General features: G+C 42.1%; 2 long non-coding RNA genes across 19 annotated transcripts in view; both read left to right on the forward strand.

Annotated features, from left to right (window-relative positions):
- The first annotated feature begins 4,339 nt into the window (after positions 1 to 4,339).
- On the forward strand, positions 4,340 to 11,138 carry LOC308183102. 8 transcript variants are annotated; one of them, XR_013942275.1, is made up of 6 exons: positions 4,444 to 4,548; positions 4,921 to 4,986; positions 5,369 to 5,503; positions 8,464 to 8,542; positions 9,032 to 9,159; positions 9,481 to 11,138. It is a non-coding gene; the product is annotated as an uncharacterized lncRNA (long non-coding RNA). The 8 variants fall into 8 exon arrangements; XR_013942276.1 differs by having other exon boundaries at positions 5,373 to 5,503; XR_013942271.1 differs by lacking the exons at positions 4,444 to 4,548; positions 4,921 to 4,986 and adding an exon at positions 4,340 to 4,393.
- Positions 11,139 to 13,961: 2,823 nt separating this feature from the next.
- Positions 13,962 to 24,583, forward strand: part of LOC308183101 — a 171,855-nt gene continuing 161,233 nt past the window's right edge. For 4 of the 11 annotated variants that reach the window (XR_013942264.1, XR_013942265.1, XR_013942266.1 and 1 more), the window contains exons 1-2: positions 15,952 to 17,025; positions 17,124 to 17,261. This is a non-coding gene — a long non-coding RNA (uncharacterized lncRNA). Of the gene's footprint in view, positions 17,026 to 17,123; positions 17,262 to 21,931; positions 22,703 to 24,583 lie in introns of those variants that run through there. The other 7 variants (XR_013942262.1, XR_013942260.1, XR_013942261.1 and 4 more) reach the window with 7 other exon arrangements.

Raw genomic sequence — 24,583 nt, forward strand, 5'->3', positions numbered from 1 at the left:
TTGTTATAAACTTGGTTTACAATAAAGCATTAAAGTTGCTCCCAAATGGCTTCTCTCTTTGAAAATTTTGCTTCATAGATTGATGCCTAGTAAGAAAAAAAATAAAAAAAGTCAAGGTAAAAATTGCAAATACCAGTTTCAGTTCCATGCAGCTATTTTCCAAGTTAAATTACCTGTCAGCATTACACATTAGGCTCCATATCCTTTGGTAATCTCAATTTTCATTTGGTAATAAATGTTAATCACCAGAATTGATATTCACAGTTTAATTATATAGGCTCATGTAGGTGCAGTTGCATGGAGGAATCATATTTCTCTCAGTGTATAATGTGGCCTAAACACTATAATATATTTCATATTATTTAGGTCACATATTTGCAAAGGATAACACAAAAATGCAAACCTCTTCTGTCACGAAACCCTGTGCCCGGCCCAGGTACTTCTGACACCAGTGAGAGATTTTCTTCATAAATATTAATGCAAGTTGGATTCAGTTTTCAGCATGGGGAGCATAAAAAGCACGAGAAAATAAATGCGTTTGGAAAATGTGCAGCCTAATTTTGACTTTGGTTGCGGAAGATATAAGATTACAGCCAGGGACAGCAAGCGAGTGTAAGTGCTGTGAGTGTAAGTTCCTACCTAGCATGAAAATATACGGTCTGAGCTTTGGAGGCTGCATCTGCTGCTCCGTGTCCCCCACAGACACACACAGAAAATGCCCCAAACCTGCCTGCCTGCAGCTCGGGGGTTCAGGCCGCCAGCAGAGAGGAGCCTCTTGCCGGTCTCTTTCCTACCGCCAATGAATTCTGACTGGTATAATAAGGGAGATTAGAAAGGGTTTGTGCCAGGTTTTATGTTCCTTGGTTTTCTTTTGTGTGCAAAAATCTCTCTGACTTTCTAAGTACAAAGGCTGGGTCAGAGGCACCTTGAACTCTACCGAAAAGAATTGCTTAGTCCACACGCACCTCGCTCGGGCAATCTAAAGGAGAAGACTGACGTGCAGTCAAGAAATCGTTTACCAGCCACAGTAAGATCTTGAAGGTCAAACTGCAGCTTATTGCCCTGCTTTTTTTCTTTGTACGGCCAGAGAAGGAGCAGATCAGGGAGGAACCAGGCTTCCCTGCGCTGCAGGCAGCGGATGACACTGGAGGGGATGTTGCCGAAGGCAGCACAGGTTTCCCAGTTGTCTCCCGTTGTTGTCTGATCCCCCAGTATCCAAACTGGAGTTGCACAAACTGGGAGCATTTCTGGTTCTGCATTCAGCTCATGGCCAATAGAGAACTGTTCAGAATAACTAAAATGAGGGGCGAAGAGCAAATACCATCAAGGCGACCTGAGCTCAAAGGTAGCAATTTCACCAAAACCAGACAAAAATGACACACGGATCCATTGCGAACCAAGTGGAAGACCTCTCCCTGCAACATCCCAGAACCCCTGCATGGTTGTACGTATTCTGCTCGTTATGCAAGAGAAAAGAAATCAGATATTCAGCACAGGTAGCCGGGGTAATTCAGTGCCTGTCCTGAAGTAATGAAAAGTCCTAACAGCGCTTGGCATCTGCTGCTGCTGCCTGGGCATCGTCTGCTTTGTTTCCAGCTTATTATGTGACCTTGGGGAAGCACATCACCTCCTTGTGCATCAGCTGCTCTCTTTGCCAGCACTCGATCATATTTGTATGACGTTTTGGGATCAAGAGCTGCAAAAGCCCCCGCCAGCAGTGCTGGAAGCCGAGGCCGGGAAGCAGGAGGTCGTGATTTCCTCACCAGACCCCTCACCCCATCGGCCTCCTCCCGGATTTCTATTTCTTAATCCCTCAGTTCGAATCCTTTGCTGCTAAAAATCAGCTTTGTTAACAATGTGACTTTCAGACGGAATTAAAGTTTTAATTGACTGACAGCCACTTAGTGGTTTCCACTATTTGGTAAACCTCTCAATTAGCCGTTTGTCCCCTGATGTTTCAGTGATTATAAGACAGAGAAATGTTGGCTCTCACGACGCCGAACCATCGCACTAGTGATTAATGGAGCATCAGCCTTGCTTTTCAACGGAGCCTTGATGGGAATAGGAGAGTATTTATTGTCTTCCTGAAATGAAGTCGGAGGTAAAACTGTTGCAGCGTTCAATCTGCAAGATGTTTTGGCAATTTACTCTTGCCTCGTCTGACGTGTTGAATTCAGGAGACAAACAAAAAGCATCTGGAAGTATTTTGGTACACTCAATACGTTTTGGAAATTGAGCTGCAAGTTGAAGCATCAAAGGTTAGACCCTGAAGTCTTGATCCTGCTCAGGGGACAAAACTTCAAGCTGTTATTTCTTGCTAAAGCGTCTGCAGAATCATCCCTGAGTCATGCTACAATGATCCGTATGCTGACCCATGCTGCCACCTAATTTCCATGTGGCCTTTCCCTGAGTCTGCCGGCATCTCAGACTGCATTTAGGGGATGTAACTGCCCACTGCGGGCCTTTTCCTGAAGGCAACCTGGGGGATTAAAGCAGAAAAGAGAAGCAAATTACTCTGTTTTAGTGCAAGGCACTGCAGGGTAATAAAACCCAGGTGATGAGTTTGGCCAGAGGCTGATATTTGCTTGCAGAGCACCCAGCACAACCCAGTGAGCCCAGTAACAACCGGTGCCATTGAACAGTGGGCGATCAGGAGCCGAAAGAGTGAGTCCCTGACAAGCCTCGGGTTAAGGACTGCGCACTATGAAACCTCACGCAAGCCCTGTGTTGAGAGGTGCTGGTCTGGGAGCATGAATTTCATCCTCTGTGAGCAAACCTATCGAGGGAAGAGGGTTCATTTCTAGTCGCTTTCCCAGCTGTAACCGCGCTCTGACTGCTATGGAAATTAGCTCTACGGGTTAGATTTACAGCACTTTTTGAGGCTTGTAAAATCATTTGCTTCTATTAATACCGTTCTTTGCCCCACTGCCATTTTTATGATGGACAAGTCTGCAAGTCACAGATGGAGAAAGACCAGAAAGAAGGAAATTAGGATAATATGAGGAGACCGATTTCAGGCCACACAAATTCAACTGGAAAGCTGGAATGTGAGCCCAGGGACTTTCTAAGAAATGCATTAACCTCTCACAATTTGGGGCCATAGAAAAATCACCACTGAAAAGGGGGATGAGGCTCATTACTTTCTGGAGCTGAAACGGAGAAATGACCAGGAGGTGAAAAGCAGAAGAGATGCTGGGAGTTTGGGGCTGGGTCTGTAGATGCACTTCCTCAGCTGCCACCCCCCCAGAAAAACCAAATCTAGTCCCTGGTGGGCTTCTAATGTACTTTTGGGTCAGCACAAGGCCAGATCTGCCACCCCATGAACAGTAACACGAAGTTTACCAGAAAGTCTTAAGTGAGCCTTGCACTTAATTTATTATTCCGGGTGACTTTTTGTTATGTTTTAGTGTCTTTAAATACTCAGCTTCTTCCTAATTCTATGGGGAAGCCTTGGATGTCTCTTCCACGGTGAATTAACTCTGTACAACTGTATTCGTCAGCTGGAAAATGCAAACATTTGTGTCAGGACTGTGGAAATGCAAATGAGGATAAAGACACATTTGCTCCTATGCTGTCCGTCCTGCTTTATATCCAGAGAGCCCAAATCCTTTATTTTAATATTAGCCTGATCTTTGCCATCTGCCAAGATTCAGCTTTCGGTTCTGGTGGATTTGTTTGTTTTATCTAAGTTATAATTCCGTGAGAAAGCAGTATCATAAAGGAAAACGTGACACACTTCAGTACAACACCGAAATGAAAAGAGGTTTACAAATCCTGTATTGCTTTGTATATCTCCATATATTTTGTTTTCTAAACTAGTCAAAAGGAAATAAAACAGAGAGTCAGCTTCAGTCTCCAGTCTTTATTTATTTGTATGAATGCCACTTGAATTTATTTGTATGAATTTATTTGTATGAATACCACTTTCCCAATGTAACTTTTTCTATCCCCTCTCTTGTTTGGTCTGGCTTAAAATACAATGCATTTTGACTGAACCATGAAAGCTTATAACAAAGTGATTAGAGACAGAGAAGGGAACAAAGCTCACTTTTGAGAAGGTTCAGATCACAAATGATCTTCTGACCTTGAAAATAAACCTGCTTCAGGAACAAAATTCAAATTGTAACTCTAACTAGGCAGCATCAAGGACATTTGCATCTTAAAGCAATTTAGAAGAGCTCATATAAAGTGCCTGATATTCTTTATGGTTTACTTTTCGTGATCTTTTCAGCGTAAAAACTGCAATTCCTTCTTCAACTGAACAACACCCATTTTTAGCAGAAGGGGCAGGTATTTCTAACCCATCCTGTGTTAACACCTGCATTTATTCTTGCCCAATCCCACCTGGCCAGTGCCTTCCTCCTGGCCAATCTTGCTCATCCACGCTCTGCTTGTGGGTATTTAATCCCTCTTATGGCCATGAACCCATTGAGTTCTGTAGTCTAAGGAGTTTTGTGTGTGTTTATTTATTTATTTATTTTTAATATATGTATTTTATGTATATAAAGGATGCTATGTAACTAGTGAGCGTGGTCAGGTTTTTCCAAGGTGATTCTCTGTTTGCAGCTGAGAATAGATGTCATAATAGACGTCATACCTTAAAGCATCCTGGATTTTTAGGCAGTGCTGTGTAATTTGGGAAGCAGCTAATTATGGAGCTTCCCTGAGGGCTCTGGTGGCAAGGAAGGAGTTGCTCGTGTGCTTTGGGGTGCCTGGGTGAGCTAGTGTCTCTGGGCAATCTCTAGCTGATTTCACAGTGTAATTTTTGAAGTCTACCTTGTAATGTATTACCTGATGTCTAGCTTGGTGAGATTTGTAACCTTGTGAGTTATTTTCTAGGGCAAATGCTTAGAAACAAGCAGCAGCTGCATCTGCTGTACCTAGGTAGTGGCTAATGATGGGCTCTGATGGTTTCTCTAGTGATAGGCTGGGGGATAACAAAGCGTGGGCTTATGATCTTGGAATAATTCACACTGAACATTGCAGGTATGGGCTTCTTAAAGGCCCCCAAAATTGATCAAGACCACCTCTGACTTCACAGCAGGACCCCGAGACTTCTGCCTTTGTTTGTCACTCCTGCCCCAAGACTTTTGATTTACTTGCACCCACCCTAGTAAATGTGCTTACAGTGGCAGCTTGGTTACAAGGGAGATGAGGCTGCTGTTATTAACAAACACATTAATAGCACTTGAAGCTGTAACAATTCACAAGCCTGTGTTTAAGGCAGCTGGGAGCAGCAGCCTATCCACAAGTGCTGAGCAATTCTGAGATGCCAGGGATTTCTGAGTGTTAATTAAGCTTTCTCCCCCAGGTCACTGGGGAAATGCTTGCTGTCTGTTTTAACTTGGCCTTTTCTCCCTTTACAAAGACAGAAATCAAACATTAAGAAATGAGAAGATGGTGCAAGAATGATACAACAATCTATCAAATGCTTGCCAAAGCAGGAGTGGCTGACTCTAAGTGACACTGAGAAAACAGAAGCAACTTCCTTCCTAGATTAAAGGTGAAGTTAGAAGATCTCGTTAGCATATTTTAATGAGTTACTGCCCTTTTGGCTGACAGACAGTGACTTCCATGTGTGCATGGTACAGCTTGTAGAGGAGGTTGGCTTAACTCCTTTGTATGACTGTGGGCTCTCAGGCTGCAGATGGAGACTTGCTGTGCCCCAATGGTGGGAGCTGCAAGCCTCTGAAAATGTGCTAATGTAGTCACAGCAGGCCTCAGTGAAGGACGAGGAACGTGGCAAGGTCTGTGTAAGCATAAAGTCAGTGGATTTGAGGTGGGATCCCACTTTCCTAGCGCTCTGTCTTGCTACTGCCCCGAAAAAGCAGCTGTGAGGTTTAAGATGATATGAGGCATCCTAAAGGGTGAATAAAGTCGCTTTCATTTATCAGATAATGCTTTCTTCTTACTTACTTTTTTTTTTTTTCAATAACTCTTTGCAGAAGTACTTGGCACGGCTTCCTGCTCAATATCCTAGAGATATTAGAAAGTAGGCATGGGAGATAAGGGGTGGTTATTCACAGTGGGAGCTTAATCATAAATGGGTCCTGCTACAAATAAACATCTCTAAACAGATGCCTGGCACACAAGCAATGTCTCTATCCAGAGATTTATTCTATTTCATCAGTTTAAGATAATTGACAGGATTTTGTTTCATAAGTCTGTTTCAGGTTTGGGGGGGGGAGGAGGTGATCTTTTTTTCTGGAAGCTGGGAGCTTGCAAGGATAACTTGCAGCAACTTCAGCTTTTAAACATGTTTAACAGTAGTTCAAAATAAAAACCACAACAATGATCACAACTGATGGATATGGTCCTTCAGCGAGGCAAACTAGGGGGATTTGGCAACCCAGCCCTTCTCAGCAAGGATATCATGCAGTGCTTGGGGATGTTGGCCCTCCAGAACAGACAGCTTTACTGCTGGCACTGCAAATTAGGGCTTTCTGTTGTCTAAGCACTTGATCAAAAGCTTCTTGTCAGGAAGAATTAGTAGCTAAGAAAAAAAAACAACTAAAAATCTTAGGCTTGAAGCAAGCTGATAAATGATGTTTTTCCTTCTGGACCATCCATCATATTTTTTTTTCTGATCATAGTGATGCAAAGGATGGATGAGTTATTTTTTCAGCTTGCTCTGACTTGCCATATGCAAAATATTTGTGTATGGGTGCTAATCCTCGCTCTCAGATGAGTTCCTCAATCTGTCTAACAAAGTTTTACACCCAACTGAATTTTCTTTTCAAGCTGGAACTCCATTCAGTCTCTGAGGTGTACTGGCAAGGCGTTTTTCCAAGATGCTTTCTTCATGCTCTGCTGGATCACAAGAATGTTAAGTAGCTGTCAATACCATACAGAGTAATAGAAAGTTTAGTAGGCAGTTTTATACATATATTTAACCTCTAATGGGGATTCACTGGCTTCAGTTGGGCTCCTCTACAGTCAGGAACTCTCCAAAGCGCCCTTGCAGTGGCCAGACTCTGCCCAACTCTGACTGTGCAGTGGTGAAAAAGCATTTCCTTTTCCTGCTTCTCCCCTCCCTTAGTAAAAAGTACAGTCAAGATGATCTGCTATAGGTCTGATCCTTCATTCATGTAGTAATTTAATGCTATGGATCCTCAAAGGAATTTAGCAGAATTCAGGTGTGGGTGTTTTGTATGTCTGGGCACTGCTCCGCCCTAGCTTGGACATCAGGTGTAGATTTAGGGACGTGGCTTGAGGCACATTGCTCAAAATGTGAATATCAAGGGGGATTTTTTTCTCACTCACTACTTGAAGGGCTCAACCATTCATTAGCCAATAAAAATATATATACATTGCTGCAATATTACTCAAAACAGTGAATGAAATAGCAGTCCTGTTTTTCTTCTAGTGAAAGAAAGTCCATGTAAAATTTGGCACCTGCAGTAAGAGCTGAACAATGAAATAAACGTACCCATGAGTGAAGCAGAGCATTTTTAGCTTCGGCTGACATACAGTTGATGTCTCTATTTGACATGGCCTTCAGGAAGGATTTCTTTAATTCATTTATAGACCTTGAAGTGTAAAATTGATCTCTTCTGGCTGTTTCTGATACTTCTTAGCAAACAAATGCTCCTTCCCCCAAGGAAAGGCCTTTATATACTTAGATTAATGATATGTAGAGTAACAGGAGCTCTTCAGTCAGCAGTCTAAAGGATAAGGCTTGAGCTATGACTGTTTCCTTGCTTATTAGGTAAGTGATGCATTAATTCTGTTGTGATGTTTATCTCAAGTAGCGCTATGTGTCTGGATGCTGTTAAGTGGCTTAATTATCTTTTTCTGTCCTCTACTTGCAAAGAGGTCAAATGCAGTACAAGGGAGCAAATCCCCAGTAATTTGATATTGAACTATTTTCAAAGGTTATTTGTGGTACGGAAGCTTTTCTCCTTGTCAGATAGGAAGCACTCCAGTTTTGAGAATTCTGGAGTCCTGGAGCACAAAATACTTATTTCTGGATAATTTCAGGAGATGCGTAGTCCCTGATATCTGCATGAGACTCAGCAATGTCTGTTCTTTTGGTAGCAACCTGTTAACACTGAAGACAGATCTATTAATGAACTGTGTTACCTTTAATAATTGTATTTTTTTGAGCTGCAGTGTATTTCTGATTACAAAATGTAATTAGAACACGAAGCCCTTTAAGCTAAGGTACAGGTGCTAAGGTGCAGGTGGAGTTCTCAAAGTCCCAGACACTCTAGTGTCACTATTTAGTGACTGCTTAGTGCTTCCTTACACATTATGGCACTCAGTTTTCTAGTGAAAAGCTCAATCTTGTCCATCAGAAATTTCAAATATGGCCAAGCTGCCCTGGATGACCCAGACTGAAGCAGGATCCCACGTGGGCTTGAGTGTTGACATAGAAATAAGTATTTGATAGAATAAATCCATGCTGCCAGATTGCAATATGGGATTTTTGTTTCTGGATGGACTTGATCTCTTGTTTTGCAGGAACAGTGTGATTGGCATGTCTAAGCAGCAGGAAAACACTAGACAGCAGGATAATTCCACAAGGAAAGAGGAGAAAAGGGTAAGTTAACTCATGTATTTTAATTGCAGTTCTGTAAGAGGCTTCACCATAGCAAACAGATAGCATGTCAATAACAAAACAGAAATAAACCTGGAAGAGCAAATAACCTTTCCCCTTGCTAATTAATGAACCTGCTAGAAAATGCCAGGCAGGAAGCGTTCAAGGGACTTTGTGATGCTGTCACCCAGAGATGTCAGCAAGTCAATGTGGAGTTGAACATGAGCTGTGCAGATAAAGCAGGACTGACAGATTACTTCTGTGGACATTATTATAACTTCTGGAGATGACAATGAAAACTAGAGAGTTCTAAGCTACTCTATTTGATTTCTTCCTTTAATTCCTTTTAGCTGGCAGTTTAATCAGGGGCTGTGTGAACTTGGTTGTGATTTAAATCATACAGGGGAGTGGTTTGCTTAAGCTTCTGTATAGGGACCTAGGGTTTGGTGTGGTCCATATAACAGGCTGTCATTTGTTCTGTGGCCTCTGTAGACAGCCTCTCAACGTGGCAGCAATAGCACCAAAAGCCATCACAACCTGTCTGAGCAGCAGGTAACTGCAAATACTTTCACAAAAGCACACGCAGAAACAACGAGCCTCTGAAGGCCCTCAGATGGAAGGTAAACTGGAACATGACTGGCCTTGGATGTGGCATTTTTAATATTTATACTGTTTTTTCTTGAGGAAAAACTATAATGTATGGAATTCAGTTTTTAATGAGATCCTCAGAAGGCTCCCACTACAGGAAAAACCCTTCCTAAAGCCTGGTGCCTGTTCTCAGTCTGTTGTGCAAAACCAGGCTCTCTGATGTGATCAGGCACTTGGCAGGCAAAATTCTTCTGCAAAATGTGTGAATTGCAAACACTCTTTGTTACCAGATCCTGATGTCTTAAGTGTTACTAAAAGCTCCAGAGCTTTCAATAACCAGTCCTTTATTTCAGATTCTCCCACCCATCTAATGCAAGAACAAAGGGATAAGATTTACTGGGGAGACTTCAAGTGAAAGCGCTTCTGTGTCCTGCATTTCATCCTCCACTGAGCTTCAGCTACCAAAGAAATACATAGATGATGGCACATCTGTTAAGAACACAGCAAGAACAATCTTTCTGCTTTCTCATCTCAACCACTTCAACAGAGCCAAATCCTCTCATCTTGCTTCATTACATGTTTACTTGCATGCTGTAATCAAATGTAACAAACTGATGTCCAAGGTAACCTCTTGAGTGTACAATGCACACAGATTCTCAGAGCTGGAAATGCTTTTTGTTATGTCTGACAAGCGGTCTTTGACAAGCCGTGTGTGCAGCGAGTGATGCAAGGCACTGGCATAGTCACTGAATAACGTGGAAGCAGCCATGGGGTTGTGCTCTTTGAGTTGAGGGTTCAAGATCCCCTTGGCTTCCAAGTTAAGCTCATGGAGAGCTTCAGTCTGGAAATCTGATTTAAAGTGACTGGGCTGATAGTGCTCAACAGAACTGCAGCAAAATAGATAATGTAGCAAGTGTAGGGGTGAAGTCTCTGAAGCCAAGTCTGTATTAAGCTATTTTAAAAAATAATGAAAAATCAATACTACTTCCTGTCTTCATTTGCTATCAGGTGAGAATTTGGTGTTGCTTGTAATTTTTTCTCAGTGGCTTAGAAGCTTAACTTCTATCTCAAAGATGAGCTTGAATATTTGGGGAATGAAGTGATATTTATGGGGCCTAGTAGTTCTCTGCCTGTATGATTCTTCCATAGGATTCAACAAGGGACTGTTCAATGTGCTTTTTGGTTAAATAAAATCTTCTGGAGCAGTGTTCTGCATTTCATGTGCAAAGCTAGAGCTGGCTACCTAAAACCTTTCATTCTGGAGAATTTGGGGGCATTGACAGGTCCCCTAGGTCCTGAGGACAAGGGTAGGCCCGTGGGACCATAGGGGCCCGTAGAGGTAGGCCCGTAGAGGCCCATATACCTGTGGAAGGGTTGGTGGCTTACTCAGATCTCAGGCTGAGCGGATCCTGCTGTTTGGTGTCAGGTCCCTGCTGATTCTCCAGTCGCAGCAAAGCCCAGAAGAGGTCTGAAAAAAGCCCTGGCTGCAAAATAAACCTGGTATGTGCAAACCGGGAGTGGTCGGGAGACAAAGGGAAGGGACGTGGCCGAATTGCATTCCCCTGTAGTGAAGAAGGAAAGATGTATTATCAAAAATGGTTTTTCTTTGTCTCGCATAGCTACAATAAAAATGTTCAGGCTGCAGAACCATGAAAAGAAATTCATTTACTTGGACTACGCAAGGAATTATGACGAGATTTCTAGCTAATGGCCTTTGACAGATAGAAGGGGTAATAGAAATGCAACTTTATTCTCAATCAAAGAAGCAATGAAATGAGGTTTTGAAATGATAAACCTTGTCACACTGAAGCCATCTATTTGTTTTGTGAAAGAAGCAGTTTCTGACTGAGCAGGAAAGGGAACTGGGGAGGTCAGTGGGACAAGCCTCAAAGAGCAAAGCAATCGGGGGACACCAACCTCAATTTAGTGTAGCTATGATTACTGCCCTTCCCCAAAGCAATCAGTGGCTGTGTAAAGATGCAGTTTACTAGTGTCTTGTGCTGTCCCAGTGTAGCTGAACTTCTGGTTAGCACTCCATGCTTAAAAATCACACCCTTAACCACCAGCTATGGCAGGGCAAACCCTCACGCTACCACGCTGCTATGATATAAGTAGGGGTGCAAACTGACTTGGAGTGTTTGCAGTAGGAAAACACCAGCATGGAGCTGTTGTCTGGATTAGAAGGTTGAGTGCTGGTCAGCAAGAAACAAGAGAAAGTACACGGTGCTTTTTACAGATCACTTCAAGGCTTTCAATATCAGAGTTTCCTATAACCAGACACTAGCTGCCACGAGATTGATCTGTCTGATACAGGGGAAATAAAAGCCCTGGAAAGGCATACAGAGGGGCAAAAAAAATTATTTAATGTGATAGAAGCAAATGGTGCTTCTGGGAAATAGCTCTCAAGAAATGCCAGAAATGCTAATTCTAAATACATGAGCTTTTCCAGCCTCAGCAATAAGAGATTAGCATCAAAGGCTATTATTTTATCAGGTAAAATTAAGAAGATAAAAAGGCGCTAAATAGTTAACGTTAATGAAGGACCCAATTTTGTGCCTCTGTGAAGCGAGAAGTAATTTCACAACTGTTTTCCAGTGGATGCTGACTGGAACACGAATATTCTGCTGCTTGAAGAGCTATCACCAAAGCTACGCATGGGGTGGACCACTTTTATTCTGAGTGTTTTTGCAGAGAGCACAGCAATGTAATAAGTGTGTTATGGGTGACTCAGGCCTGATAAATCTTCAGGCTCAGGCTACAATTTACAGGAAGGAAAAATAAACCTTTTGAACCACGAGATGAAAAACAACCCTGGGTCTGTTGCTAAATATAGCTCTGGTTGTGAAAGCAGAATTTGATTTGCAGAAATTTACCGAGGTAGGGAATGGCAAGACTGAATATAAAGTAACGTAACGGGGTAAGAATCAGCAGCATGCATACAGAGTGGCAGAAAAGGAGGGTGAAGACAGAAACCAGCCAGTTGCAGGTTTTATACAAGCAGGATTAGGCTGTGCTTTCAGCTGGAGCTTGAAGTCTGAGCATCTGCTTCAGCAAGATGGCAGTGGCCATGGGAGACATTTGGGTTTCACAGATTTTCACCTGTAGAAAACATCCATTACTTCTTCCTTACCCTCGGTCATAACATTTTTTTACTGCCTGAGAGTCTAATACCGTATGTTTCATTGGAGCTGTACTTAATTCATATCTGTTTAAGTCATATGCTTATAAATGACCCAAGGGACAGATCCAGAGCTCATGGACTTGCGTGCAGTGCCAGTGGTCAGGGATGCTGTACAAGCCGAATGAGCTTAATATATACCACTATAGCTTAATATATACCACTGTATACCACTTTTTGCAAAGCCACTGCAGCATTTGCCAATGCTGGTCCTAAACACCCTATTAACTAAATGTTTTGAAGCTGTTACAGCATACTAATAATGATGAATACTTTTTGTGGGTGCCATGGAGTGCTGTAGGGAAAATCAATGGTCTGCGTGGGAATAAATCTTGCTTTTTTGTCTTTGCAGCAAAATATATCTTTTGAAAGTACAGAGAAGACAATGACTAAAATTGGCCAGAAAAAGGTATCAACATCAGTCTAGAATAACTACAATAAAAACATGTATTACAGACACTAATGATAACATGAGTAACTGTGAGCCTTAAATTTTAAAAGGAATACAACTTGACAATGTATCACTTTTGGACAGAATAATTTTTTTATTAATTTTCTTTTGCTCAGTAGTGGAGTCTATCCTAAGACTTTTTTAGTTCTGTGAATCTGGAAGATTTAGTGCTAGAAATCCCATTGCCCTCCATCCCCATGCAGAGTTTTGGTGTGTGGATATTAAACGCATAACCGTGCTAATATGCCAGATATCTGCCAAATAATTTCTGCTGGATCTGGAAACATAATTGCTGCTGAGACAAAAATGATTGAAAACCACTTGAAGTGTTCAAAGTCCAGCTGAGGCAGAAATACGTATTCTGCCTCTTTATTCTTCCAGTGACTGCATATCCATTGAAGTCAGATAAAACACCCAGCATTACTCAACACTTGAAAGACCGAATGGCATTTGTGCTGCAGTTGAATTGTTCTTAAGAAACTACTAGAATTTCAAACCCTCAGCCATTTTTACTGCAAACTGATACTGTCCCAACTTGTGCAGGCTTAATGAAAACTGGCGTCCTTTTAACCAAAAAAGAAAGTGAGAAGAATCAGGTGTCCTCATTGTATAAAGAAGTAAAGCTGATATTCCAGAGATTTTACACGGACTATATTTTTCACAGATACAGTTCCCCAGATAATGGAGCATACCTCTATGTACTGTTCAAAGAGTCTTAAAGAAAAGATGTACATAAAGGTTGGTTTTGACCTAGATTTTTCTTTGATAGCTTTCCACTTAGCTGCTAGTGGACAGGCAGAAAGCCATCAACCCTCTTAGCAGTATTAATGCCTGCAAAAGGGATATGAGAAATGACTGATAACTGACTTTTTCCCTTGTCCTTACAGATGGTAACTCCTGTGTCCTAATACCTGGTTTGAACACTTACACTCTGAGGAAAGAAGCTGGGCATTGAGGGACTGATGCTCAGATTAGGGAAGCTCTGCCGAGGTACACTTTTTTATGCTACTTGCAGCTGCTGGAAATCCAGCAGCACTGAAATCAGCACCACAGAGATTTATGCCAGTTTGGAAATCTACTTCCCCCCCCCCCCCCACTTCTTTTCAGAATTGGGCTCTCTGAAGTCAGTGGTGTTATACAGATTTATATGAATGACTTTTCTAAGAAATCCCTACACACCACCCAAAATCACTGTAGTACTTAGGAGCATCTTCATCTGACAGATGCTATCATCCTCTTTTCTGCATGCTGCTTATCTAATCACGTGGAATTGGATGCTTATATTGCGCACAATTGAGTCTGTTAGTGGGATCCTGATCTGATTGGGGGGTCCCAGAGCTGTATGAGGGATTATGAGGATAAAAGGCATGGAAACACAGAACAGAGATCTAGAAAAATGTGATTTTAGATTGCATTAAAAGGCCTGAAGATGCTTTTGTTATGCCTAACCTGAAAGAATAACCAAAACATAAACAAATTATATCATAATCCCATAAACAGGCCGTTTTAAAACGCAGCTATTGAAAGGCGTTTTTTTTCTGTGTAGAATTTGGTGTAAAGATTTTAATAATTTTAATCTTCTTTATAAAAAGGTAATGTAAGTTTCCAGTGCACAGCAGTCCCAGAAACCTAGACTTTCTTATTAGAGTCATAAAACCTCACCCACCTAAATGCAATTGCTGATCGGAAGCAGCTGAAATATTTCAACCTTAAGGCAAATTATTTCCCAATGTTATACTTTTACTGCAGCATTTTGTTATAAAAGACTGGGTGGTATCTATCCCCAGCCATGCCCTAGTGCCTTTATCTTATTTGTTCTTCCCTCCTCTACCTTTTATTCTGAGTGCGTTTGAAGGATTTGAAGATTGCCATTAAATGGAACCATTTTTCTTTTTTCTTTAACATCTTCCTTTGTTTTTTGTTTTTTCTTCTTCTCTCCTGGATTACCTGTGTAAGAGTGTCTATAAATGTCAGAGCAAGTCAGGCGTGCAACAGCCGGAGACTAAATATAGAGTCTAATAAAAACATACAGGCATAGGAGAATGCCACAGGAAGGAGAACACCTCCAGTTCTTGTGACAGATGCTCCGCTTATTCACAGCAGGGATTTGTTAACTTCTCCACCACGGGCCAGGTCTTGGTCTCACCAAAGCGTTGAATGCTTCAGTAAGAGTTATATCATCCAGAAAGAGACAAATCTGTTTGCAAACACTCTCTGCTGGGGCCGGATTTCTTTTGAAGACTTGAGCCCCATCAGACACCGCAATGGCAAAGAACTCAGCACTAATGTTCAAATTAAGCATTGTAAGAAGCAATGGGAGGAGATTCAGGGCTTATTTCAATTTTCAGCTGAAGATGGGACAGAACCTGCAGTGCCTGAGAGCTGGGAGAAGGGCTAAAATGAGGTGAGCCACCCCACTCCCAAGGTTCAAAAATCCACTGCAGCTGGTGATGTAATTGCTGTTGTTTTTAAGACCATTAGGTAAAACTCATATTAGAAATAAATGTTTTAGTGAGGCCTTTATTTGTATGCCCAGTGTTGGTTTTAAAAATATGAGAAAATAAAGAGATAATTATCCAATTCCTGTTGATCGTGGAATGCCTAAGAGTTTTTTAATAACAGAAATAAAACAGATTGATATGCATTCCACCACCTACTAAATTCACTGGGTTTGTTCTTATCTGGGATAAATCAGCACATGCCTCATGTAAACAAGGTATTGGATCTGGCAGTTCGCAAAAAATCTATGATATGAGAGGATTAATGTGCTTTTAAATTTGTTTTTGAAAATGACATGGGCATTAAACTGATCAGCTCAGCTGCAATGTGCTTGCCCAAAGAGTTTTGCAATCCAATAATCACATAACAGACTTTCCTAGAGATCTCAACTAATGCCAGATGGAAAAAGGTGAACAAAGAGAACGGCAAGATATGAGAAGGAGGGTTGATGCAGTCCTACCCTCACCTCTGAGAATTGCTTATCAGTTGTCCCGTTGATCCGGGCCTCTCTTGTGTAGGATGCTTGCCAGTGGATATACCTTTGGGCCAGCCTTAAAAAAGGGTCCACGAGTCTCCTATCTTACATGTATACGTGTAGATGATTGAAGATATGCATGGGCCTTAGCTGTCCACAGCTTGTTCTGTGCAGAGGGAGTTGTTTTTTTTTCTTGTGGCATTGTGTTAGATTGATCTTGCCTGGCCACCAGACACCCACCCAGCTGCCTTCTCACCCCCACCCCTCAGCAGGATGGGGTGGGGAGGAAAAAAAGGGTGAGAAAGGCCTCATGTGTTGAGACCAAGACAGCAAGATTACTTACCAACCACCACCATGGGCAAAATAGACTCAGTTTAGGAAAAATGTATTTATTGTCAATAAAAATAGATTTGGACAGTGAGAAGCAGTGGCAGTAAAATACTTTCCCCTCTAACCCCACCTTTCTCCTAGACTCAACATCACTCCTTCATTCCCTACTCCTCTTCCTCCTTGCCTACTCTTGGAGTCCAGCACCTTTGTTTTCTGTAATAAAATAGCATCATCTTGGGTATAATCCCAGGCAAGACGATAGCTGAGGAGAACCTCTCATCAGACCCCTGGGCTCTGTTATGCACCCTGACACTGCTGCTCTCTTTATAACTGGTAAGGCATGCCTCCCTTTGGAAGGCATTCCTTACTAGAGCTATCAAAAAGTACTTTTGACTAGCTTACAAAATACACCATGCTTTTAATTAATCAGATAGAAAGACAAACGTATTTAAGATACAGGTTGGTAATTTATTTGAAGACAGCTGCAGTCAGATAAACTGCCTAAGATGCTATTGTTTTGCCACAAAAAAAATAAAAAGATATTCTGCTCATTGATCTCCCTGGATTGCTTTTATTTTGTGGGTAAATGTGTTTGTAGTTTTGAAGACAAGTTATAATACAACCAGATTGTGTGTTTTCAGCGTTTTAGAAACACCCAAACTGAGGCCAGAGCCTCAGTTGCCATAAATTAACTCACCTGCATTAGGGTCCAGTGATTTCAACAACCCCCTCCTAACCACCTGGGAATAATAAAGAGCATTTTTAAGGCTTTAATTGCCCCTCAATCTATTGAACAAGGAAATAAGACAGGGGAGTAGTACTGATCTCATTTTTTTTTGACCTGCCTGCCTTTTAGTCATACCTCGGGTCAGAACTGGCTTTTTCCCCTAAGCGTTCCTCTGTGTGAGGGGGTGGACAGAGAAGACTAAAAGATGGATGGCAGCACCTATCCTTACTGCTTAGATGTAATTACTTTGATTACGTTACTTGTTGCTGGAAACAGAAGAGTAAGCTCTTCTCCCCCCAAGGATTCAACCTTACTGAGTTTCTGTTTGTTCCCCAGTACCTTCAGAGCACTTCACACCTGCAGGTGCTGCTGAAAAAATGCTGACTTGCAAGCGGACTGGATACAGGAACATGACATGGAGGAGAACACTAAAATGCTCTTCCAGCCTTCCCACAGCCTGTCTGCAGCTGGAATGTAAGTGCATGCTCTTTTCTTGGGTTTTGTGAACTGCAGCTCGATGATGTTCATGGGGACGCTGTGGTACAAGGCGCTACTTCTCTCCGTGCCTGCTGAGTTTATTTACTCTTACTGCTACAGCTAACCCCTGGAGGGGTTTTTGAGACGTTCACTTGTTAGGAGCATTCTGGTCCTGGAGGGATACGTATCAGTTGTCTGAAAAAGTAATGAAATAATTCTGCGGGAGACGTCTTCCGCAGAACAGTGTTGAGCAGGTGTCTGGCCCGAGGGGTACCTGGAGAAGGGCAGCGATGCAGGCGCCGCGGGTTTTGCTTTGGTGCTGTAATTAGGTACAGGAAGGAAGACGAGTGAAAGCCCATTGTTATTCCGCTCAGAGCTCGGTTTTGCTAACGCAGCACAGCCTACGCTTCTGACTCACTGGTCTCTGCCAAGCAGAGGACTTCTTCCAAGCAGAGCTGCTTGACTCAAAGTCAGATCAGAGCAAGCAGGAGCATTTCCAGGGCTTCTCTACAGGCAGCTGCCATCTCATCTTCCTTACCTCTTGCTTTGCCTCTAGACAGCTTGTCGTGTAATTTTAGGGAGCAGGTGGTAAGGGAGAGAGGTCATCAGCCAGTACAGATATCTTTTCATTAATCTCTTGACTCTTTCAAAGGCATCTGAAATAGGAACATCAAAATTAGAAGGTCCTAGGTCATATAACGCGTATAAATCAGCCAAGCTGGCAATGCTTTAGCTCCATGCGCTGTTTGATTCAGCAAGAGGTATTTTTACAACATTGCAAAGGTATCTTTCTGCCATCTTGAGCTGGCTGCCTGCCTGCGTGCGTGGCTGTTGGGAGCCTGTCTGTCAGGAGAGCAGGAGCAGGTTACTCCAACACAGGAGGGCGAAGCTATGAAAGGGAACAGCTGTGCCCCCGTGAGCATACGGTATCCCTGACTCCAAATCCCTTTTGTGCAGAGGACAGTTCCAATATGGGCATGTCTAGCAGGTTAGTGTATCATCTCCTTTGTTAGGAAGGAAGCTTACAACGTGAGGCTTCTTGCAGTGTCATTCTGGCCTTTCTGTGCTTTCAAAATAGCTGTCTTGATGCTAGGAACTAGTCTGCAACTGGTTTAATTGGTCTGCTGACATATGGAGCAATACCAACTGGTGTCAGCTGGATATCTGTCTGAGAGCTCCTATGGTCTTGTTGGCTAGTTCAGATAACATTTAAAAAAAAAAAAAAGGTGAAGATTACCTCTAAGAAGTCATCAGAAGGACTAACAGGAGGATTGGGATGCTAATGTATTTTCCTAGAGGGATTTTTCCTCCTGATTTCTGTGGCAGAAATTCTTATCTGTACATTGTGAACAGCAAAACAGAGCAGCTTGCTCAGACTCTAGTGTGGAATTTGCTTAGTCTTATCATTAGCTATATTTGCAGGGTTGATTCTTTTCACACCTACTGTGGAAACTAGGAGTCACTCTGCTGGGCTGCAGCAATTTAAATGTGATCAGAAACCCTCACATTTCAGCACAATGGTGTGGGTAAGCTGAGCTGAACGTCAAGCGTCTGATTTGAAGCTGTTAAATCAGAGAGGCCATGCTGAAGGAAATGTGCCATTCCCTAGAGAGCTGGACAAGGCTTTATTAGGTTGGTTATTGGAATGATTTGAAATTCCATCTTTGCTCCAGGGAATTACAGAACTAATTATAATATGGCAATAATATCTTTTTGACAGAGATCTGAGAGCCCTCGATGAATGTTCCTTATGTCTTTTGTGTGGTAGGTGAGAAGGATCACATTGTCCACAGGTTTGCCCAGTTTGAAAAATGATGATGACAGGCAAGAGGTGGGTCTCCTTTAATGAGTTCTGATCCTTTGATGTAGTTCCTTTGTTCTGAAGGACTTTTGTCTCCTTGGGGCACGCCTTACACTGCACTGATATGAATTTCATAGGCTATTTTGCAGGATCATTGTTACTATATTTATGGCTGGCTTTTTATGAGTATACTTTGTGAGAAGGTTTGGTCTAAATCAGAAATGAGAGGAGAATTGGGATGGTTATTTCTTGTGGTTATTATGCTGAAAGCGAAATTGAATTTCATATATTTTAAGATTCTGTGCTGTAATTTGGTCTCCTTTTTGCCTTGGCATTGTATCTTGGGTGGCTAAGGAATTTCATTTAGGATAATTTTCTTGCTAGTGTACAGGAAGTTTTTTCTGCCAGAGAAAATTAGATTGAACTTGGTGTCAAATATTTCTTTGCATGGGCAGGATGATTTCAGCTGTCTGCATATGCAGTATTGAAGAGGGGATGTGAAACTTGTTTATCTAACCATCAGGGTGTTTTAAGATTTACAACACACTTTCAGTCTCTTAAAAAGAAAACAATGTATTATCATGTGATCATAGATCTACATGCATAAGTATTTCCAGGGAGACCTGTTTCCTTAAGGCATTAGTCAGGCTGAGCAGGTGGAATTGAGCTAAATGGTTTTGGACAACTTTATTGACATCTAACAATAATCAATATATTATGTTTGCATGTGGTGTCCTGTAATTTTAAGGTTACGAATAACCTTTGGCCTCTGACCTTCCAAAGGAACGGAGAGAGAATGGTGTAAGTTGGCAGTTGTTGCGGCCCTGCTGAATTTTCTGCTTTTGCTTGATTGTGGGGAGGCTTCTTTTTAGAAGAGAAATAAAGACTCTTGCTCATTTTTCTCTTGCAAAATGATGGTGGAAGTATTCTGCAGTAAGATTTCTACAGGTCCTGTCCTCCCTTTCCTGTAGGAGCTGGAAGGACACGAGGTAGCAACGTATTTTTTTAAAACTGATCGGTCTTGCTGGCAAAAGAAGGTGATGAAATAACCTGAAGTATATAATTCCAAATCAGATTTTCCTGACTTGTGTTTTTTTCTGGAGTGATAAAGACAACCAGAAACTTGTCCATCATAGACTTTTTTTTTGCAGACAAGAATACAAGAATTGCATAGGGATGACAAAGTGACCACAATACCATTTTTTCTCTTCAATATATCTAATGCAGAGAGTAGAGAAATGCTTTAGTTGTTGGCTTCCAAGACCCTGAAGAGTACTGGATACACAATTGACTACTTTATTTTTTCTCTAATTTTCTGTTGCCAGGAAAAATCATGGAATGATTTGGGTTGGAAGGGACCTTTTAAAGATCATCCAGTTCCAAACATCCTGGCAGGGACCATCCTGCCATGGGCAGGGACACCTTCCGTCAGACCAGGCTGCCCCCAGCCCCATCCAACCTGGCCTTGGGCACCCCCAGGGATGGGGCATCCACAGCTTCTCTGGGCAGCCTGTGCCAGTGCCTCACCACCATCACAGTGAAGAATTTTTTCCTAACATCTAACCTAAATCTCCCCTCTTCTAGTTTTATTCCTTGTCCTATTGCTACGTTCCCTTGCAGAGTTTCTCCCCAACTTTCCTGTAGGCCCCCTTTAGGGAAGGGAAGGGGGTGATGGTGGTGGGAGGTGAGTTTTAGGAGGAAAAAATATTTTTTGGAGTTGGAAGTGATGTATTAACACAAAAATTTGGTTCTTATTCTGCACTGCACGCTCCTTCACTGATAAGGAAGAGTCTGAGTCAAGCCAAAACTATTGTTATTGACTATGTATGTTTTATATACTTATTTCCTGGAGAGTTAATAGGCACAGGTATATAACAGCTACTCCCAACCAGCGTGTGCCCTTAGGGAAAACATTCAGTTGGTGCAAAATAAGAGCCATCTCCTCCAAGGAACCCATGCTATATATGAATGGCTTATAACTAGTGAACCTGTTCCTGCGTGGCCCTCAAAAATTGGGTGTATCTCATCATCAGTGTCATCACAGCTTTTTCTCTGCTCTTGCAGGGGAGTGGAAATTTAATACTGATTAATACTAACAATAGACTGCAGCTGTCTCACTTACTGTGAGTTTCTGTGCTGGCCAGCAAATATTGTACGAGATATGAAGGTGTCTGTCCCCTGCCCTTCTTTCACCCGCTCCTTGTCACAAATGAGCCCTCGGCACAGAAGCGCAGTCAGGAACTGTGTTACTCTTCATTCTGCTCATTCATCTCCAGGGGCAGGAGGTTAATTTGGGTAGCCAAGAGAATAAATACAGACTCTGGATGTGTTTGAAGAACTGCTCTGGCACTGGAAATACCGTAGCTGCTGCCAGCACGGTTTCTTGCCATCCCTTTCATTGTGTTCCCAGTATGCAGGGCACAAAATTCAGCAGGTAGGAGATGCTGTTATTAGTGTGTGTGGGGTGATGTTCGTGGAGCAGGCAGGAAGCTGAGCACCCACAACCCTCATGACACGCAGCATCTCCCTCCAGCTGAATTGGCTCGTGGGCCATATGCTTGTCCTTGGCTATGGTACAAAATGGCTGAAAGGCACTCATAGAAGAGATAACAAGCCTGTAGAGATATGGAGAGGAGGACAGGGACACATCAGAACTAATAAATCCTTCTGAAATGTTGATTTAACTCCTTGCATACCGTCTTTGTTTCTCTAACTCTTTGTAAAGTATCAGTTTTCAAGCAGTACCTCATGTCATCTCATTACCTGGGGTAAATGCCAAACTTCCCTAAAGTGCGCTGTGTGTTGAGCGGCTCGAGTCTTTGTATGGAATTGAGGAGGACTAGACTTTTAATCCTTTTTTTCCCAGGCACCTGAGATTTTCAGGAATAGGGATTGGAGGCTCTGAAGCAAATGTTTGAAGAACATCAAATCCCTAAAACAGGCAACACGTGAATTAAGCATCAGTTATCTGCTCTGCTAGAGACTTCCATTGTGATCCGGAGTAACTTAAATCCAGATCTATAAAACTTGCAGAGAAGTTCACCTTCCATGGCTTTCAATGAGATTGTGGTGCCTATAGCTCTGTATTTTGGGGTGCGGACTCTGGTAATCAGACTCCTGAGATCAGTGGCATTTCAGAGCCAAGGTTGCTCTGTGGCTGTGAGCTTTAGTCTCTCTATAGTTACCTATAAAATGGAGTTTATAATCTTCTGTTCTTCTCATCTGTAATTTTCTGGCCTGTTTAGCCTGTCTTCTCTTTAGGAGAGCAGTTGTTTCTGGTAATGGTTGTTTCTCAGCGGTTTAGCAGTGGAAAAGGCTTTTTTTATTTTGAGAAAGTTCGGTTCTATACAGTGCCCAGTGCAACAGAGTGCAGATACTGACTGTCCCTTGGTGCAACAGGAGCATCTGAAGGCTTGGGCACTAAAATATCCTCAGGTAGAGAAACTTGTCATACCAGTGCAGTTAGGAGGTAATTTTTTCATGCCAAGGAGAGAAACAATCTTTGGGTAAAAGAGTTTCTAAAGAGAAGCCGTGTTAGATCGGGCTATCTCTATTATGTAACTTAATGTATTGCAGCAGCATGACTCTACAGTTCTGTTACAGCTCTCTGCTGGTTACAACATTTTATTACCCTGTGGATGCCAGGATTTGGAGATGGGGTTTTATTGATTGCCGTTAGAGCAAGCTGATGTTCAGCCAGTTGAAAATGGTTTTAAAGAACTCATTTTGCTGATGTGTAGTTTTTTGCTTTTTAATTTTTCTTCCCTTAAATCTGATCTCAGTCTGGCGCTCACACTAGGTTTGAACGTCACAAGAGAGCTTTGTCTCAAGTGGGCTGGTGTCAGGGAATTCACAGAAATATTTTTTTTTATAACCGTAGATAAAGGAATCTGTCATGAAATATTGCACAGACTACTGGAGAAGGCAGACAGAAAGGTTGACAGTGAGATTTTTAAATTTTCAAAGTGAACTTGGGTTAGAACATTATACAAATAGAATCAAATCCATGGAGCGTGGCATTCGTGGCAGGATGGGGAAGGAGCTGGAGCTGAATCCTGAATCTTTTAATGAGTCGAGGATACCACTGAGCTCATGAGAGTATGATAGCAGAATGGGTCAATTGCTCCAAGTCCTCTGCATGCCAAACAGTTCAGAATTTTAACAAATAAAAGTCCTATTGAACACGTCTGTTCTCATAATTAATTTGTGAGAATGAGACTTAAACACAAGGCAAAAAAACTCGGCACCATCACACGCTGCCAAATTCAGAACGTGCCAGGCTTTCCAGTTAGTTGAATTCCAGATTGCTGTTGACTGTCTTTAGTTATCTGAGTCTGCAGTTCATATGAAACAATAGCTCATGTGAGTATCAGAAAATGGAAGAGATTCTTCAGGCTGTGTCTTTCTCATTTGGTTTCATGAGGAAGGGAAGCAAGGAAAAAGTGAGGAAGGAATATTTTTTTCCTCTCTAATGAAACATTTCTGTCTGCAAATTAAAAGCGTATCTATTTTCAGATTGTCAGTTTTGTTTTAGCACGTTGTGGTGTGACATGTGAAATGCGGAGTTCACTGCTAGGTGTGGCTCTGGAGTCAGAATTTCACTGCATTCTTTGGAGAACACCAGGGAACATCAAGTTCAAGGAAAATTAATTTTTCACCAGAAAACATTGAAGTTTTGCAAAACTACTGAGGTTTCACTTTTTTTTTCTGATTAACAAAAGAAAGTAAAACCACATAGGAAGCAACAAGGCTTGAAGAGATGCTAGAATGTGTCTTCATCTCAAGTCAAGCAACAGTAGAGAACCTAAATCTATGCCTACTTTCTTATTAAGAGGCTTCACTCTAGCTAAGAGAGGCAGTGTGATCCGGGGACAATGTGAAAAAGCTGGTGGGAGTCATTACCTGTTTCCTATGGCCTTCTTCCTAGTAGTATCAGAAAATTTTGTCTTAATTCAGTGACAGCAAGCTCAGGCTCTGTTCGACCTGGGACCCTGGAAGAGACCGTAGTGTTGCTTTGTCTTGGTTTCCCTGTGTGTGCACTAGGGCTAAAGATACTTCCATGCTGTTTCCTGAAGTCTACAATTAGCTGCTATATAAGTGGCAAAATGGACAATTCATATAATTATGTAGGAGTATTGCCTAATTAAATGATTATCTCTTCTAAAGATGGAGTATTTGCATAATTATAAAAGGAAAGCTGGATTCAATATCAGAGTCTGGGCTCTGTGAAACAGCTATAGGATACTTGCGCACCTGTACGTCCTAAAGCTAATCTGGTGTTGAAAATAGTATTGGGCACGTTGGATAAAGGGAGAAGCAGGAACATGTGTGTTTCCACCCCAGAGGCAGAATTCCTGCTCTCCACTCCAACAGGCTTGCTGCCAAAACAGCCCGGCTGCTCTACGTTTTATCTGCAATGCATCAGTAGCTTGTGCAGCCCCTTTTTGGCACTGTTCTGATTGCCTGTGCATAGATGCAACCTCACCAGCCTGCCCCCAGTGAAATGCTGCATTCAGCT

The sequence above is a fragment of the Anser brachyrhynchus genome (assembly GCF_964034855.1).
Source record: "Anser brachyrhynchus genome assembly, chromosome: 26".
Taxonomy (NCBI): Eukaryota; Metazoa; Chordata; class Aves; order Anseriformes; family Anatidae; genus Anser; species Anser brachyrhynchus.